Genomic DNA, 3,730 nt, shown 5'->3' with positions numbered 1-3,730 from the left:
GTGTGGGGCTCAGTGCTGAGCACTGAGTGTGGAGCCTGCTTAAGATTCTCTCTCCTTCCCCCTCTGCCCCTCCCCTCTTTTCCCCCATCTCTCTTTAAAAAAAATGCAGCTTTTGGGGATCTCTAGTTTTTAAGAGAGTAAAAGTTTCTGAGACTAAAATGTTTGAGAACTGCTGCTATATAATTATATAAAATCTGAAAGTCACTCAAGTCCAAGTTTTGTTATGTTCTATAAGCTTGATATTAACATTTTACAAAATTAGTATTAAAAAATACATTCCTCATTATTGTGCAGGCATATTATACCTGCAAGTTTGCTGTATAAGTTTTCCTAATCTAATTAGGCTATCAAAGTATTTAGAGAGATTTAGAGAGTGATATTATTTGGGTACTTTTCCCTTTAACACTTAGTCTTCTCCCCAGTCCAGCTCTCTGTTATTAGAATGTCAGAATCATTTGCATATTCTTTTCTATTTTTAATTAATTTATTATGATTTTTAAATTTCAGTATAATTAACACACAGAGTTATATTAGTTTCTGGTGTACAATATAGTGATTCAACAATTCTATACATTACTCAGTGCTTCTCTTCCCCTATGTCACCCATCCCCCCACCCACCTTCCATCAGGCAACAGCCAGTTTGTTCTCTATAGTTAAAAGTCTGGTTTTTTTTGTTTGTCTCTTTTTTATTTTGTTCATTTGCTTTGTTTCTTAAATTCCACATGTGAATGAAATCATATGGTATTTATCTTGCATATTTTTTTCTTTATGCCTTCATTCATTTTACAAACATTCTTTAAGCACCGTGTTAAGGCGGTAAGAATACAAAGATAACGTCCCGCAGGAGCTAATGGCCTAGTAGGTTAGATAGAGAAGTAAATTAAAGATTATAAAAAAGGTTTCAGAGATATGACAACATATAACATATAGTGTAACAAAGAATCATAGAGAAGTGGTGCCTGCTGTGGAAAGGTGTCAAGAAAAGCTTCATAAAGATAAGGGGCCATAACTGTGTGTTTGAAGATAAGCCTGGTCCATCTGATAAGATCCATCTGAGAAGTAATCAGATGAAAAATTCAGGGAACGTCAATCCTGGCAGAAAAGACTGAATGACCCAATGTATAGAAGTAAGAAAGGGGAGGGTGCAAGCAATTCTGTGTTGTTGGTGTCCTCATTAACTCTTAAGAATAAAAAGCAGTTCTGAAACCAAGGAGCGTGAATACCGCTGACCTAGCAGAGTCACTGGTCGTGAGTAACTGGTATTTTTGCCTGCCCAGCAACACAGTATCAATTCCTCATGTTTGATATCTGCACTTTAACTTTCCTTTGGGAGTTATCTCACCTCTTCTCTCAGCCCATGGGTTCAGATTGGGTTAACTCAATCCCCTGGCTCCAGGGACAGGCATTTGATGAAGGCCTGTGTCCAACCATGCCTGAATCTAGACCTAATGTTACATTTTTCAACTACATGCACCAATAAATTGTCCCTTGACTCCAAAGGATTTTCATCTTAATACACCAGGGTACCAGGAAATGCAGCATGAGAAATGTTGATCTAATCATCGTGTTGTTTGTAGCTGAGCATTGACATAAACTTGAATCTTCAATTGTGTTTTTGATCTTGACACCTCTTAATACCTTAGTTCACTACGGCTCTGACTTAATTATTCTGCAATTTTAGTGACAAAGTAACTGGTTAATTGATATATTGAGGTAATAATAAATCTATTTATGCATTCACAAGAAGACAGACATGTTCAATTGGGAAGATGTATTAAACAAAGAATTATAATAACATAATGTTTCTCTGCCTAAGATAGCCCCTGGTCACTCTCTCCCCGGGTAGCTATTATTCAGGGATTAGTTTTTTGTTTTTTTTCTCTCACATTTATTTACTTACTTATTTATTTATTTTATTATGTTCAATTAGCCAACATATAATACATCATTAGTTTTTGATGCAGTGTTCAACAATTCATTAGTTGGGTATAACCCCCAGTGCCATCACCACACGTGCCCTCCTTACTACCCCTCACCCTGTTAACCCCTCCCCCATCCCCCTTCTTTCTGTAACCCTTAGTTTTGTTCCCGGAGTCCAGAGTCTCTCATGGTTCATCTTCCTCTCTGATTTTTTCCCATTCTGTTTTCCCTCCCTTCCCCTGTGGTCCTCCACACTATTCCTTATGTTCCACATATGAGTGAAACCATATGATAATTGTCTTTCTCTGCTTCACTTAGCATAATGCCCTCCAGTTCCATTCATACCAATGCAAATGGTGGGTATTCACCCTTTCCGATGGCTGAGTAATATTCCGTCGTATATATGAACCACGTCTTCTTTATCCATTCGTCTGGTGAAGGGCATCTCAGCTCCTTCCACAGTTTGGCTCTTGTGGACATTGCTGCTATGAACATTGGGGTGCATGTGCTCAGGGATTAGTTTTAACCATTATCTTTGCCTAGGAAGTCTATTCTGACTCTCCAGAATAGGTCAGGCCCCTCCTCCCATTACTAAATTGTTCTCATCATTCCTGCACTTTGGCTTTGGAACGCTCATCACAGTTTTAGTTAATTATTTGATGATTTGTTTGATACGTTACATTCACACCACACTGTAAGCTCCATGTTTATCTTGATCACCGTGTCATTGGGATCCAGCCTGGTGTGTGGTATCTGGTGGGTTTCCAGTAATGTATCTGTGAGTGAGTGCATGCGTGTCATGGTAGGAGCAGTTAAGGGTGTGGTGGGGGCATAAAACAGAAGGAGCCCCCCCGGGTCAGGGGAGGAGAGGAGGACTCCTGGAGAAATGACACTGGAGCAGAAAGAAGAAGGAGGAGTAGGAGAGACATCCAGCTGGGAGAGGAGGGAGGCAAGCACACTACAGTGAAGGGAAATACTCAAAACGGAAATAGAACAGGAGTCTTGAGCCAGATTGTGAAGGACCATTGGAGGGTTTTATCTCAAGAGTTTAGACTTCATACCAATGACACATAGAAGCCATCAGAGGGTTGGAAGTAGAGAAATGATATATCTTTCTGCTTTAGAAGGAAATCCCACTCAGTGTGTGCAGAACTGTTCCGGGGTGAGCAAGTCCGGAGGCAGTGGGACCAGTTAGGTGACATGATTAATTAGGTAAAAAAGCAGTGTGGCTTGGACTGGGATAGTGGCAGAGTCTCCTTCAATCATAATTTTATTCAACACATATTTCCTGTGCACCTACTATATGCCAGACAACATTCTAGGACATGGGGATATACAAATGAATAGTACAGATAAAGTTCTGGAACATGTGGGATTTATATATTGATCAGGGGGTGGCATGCTGGCAAATGAATAAGCAAATAAAGAGGCTGGAAAGGTTCATTACCTTCAAAGAAGCAACGAATGGACTGACAGTGGTTTCCAATCCAGCCTAGGCTTGCCAGAATACAATGACATGGGATCTTTAGGGTACCAAAGGAACATAAGTGCCGAGCAGTAGGAATGTCACATGGAGAATTCTGTAGGCATATAACATATGGTCTAATATGTGGAGCTACTGGGTCAAACATACCTGAACGTGATTCAGAGATTTGAGGGACCCTCTTGTCATCTGAGGATGATGGCAAGGAACAAAAACATGTATAAAACACTGGAAAAAATAGAAGGGATACCGAGAGGTCATTGTGGGTTTAGTTGTTATTATTGTTATTGTTATTATTTTAGAGAGAGAGAGAGAGAGAAAGAGTG

The sequence above is a fragment of the Ursus maritimus genome, unplaced genomic scaffold, assembly GCF_017311325.1.
Source record: "Ursus maritimus isolate PB19 unplaced genomic scaffold, ASM1731132v1 scaffold_10, whole genome shotgun sequence".
Lineage (NCBI taxonomy): Eukaryota > Metazoa > Chordata > Mammalia > Carnivora > Ursidae > Ursus > Ursus maritimus.
Note: the sequence above shows the minus strand (reverse complement) of the source record.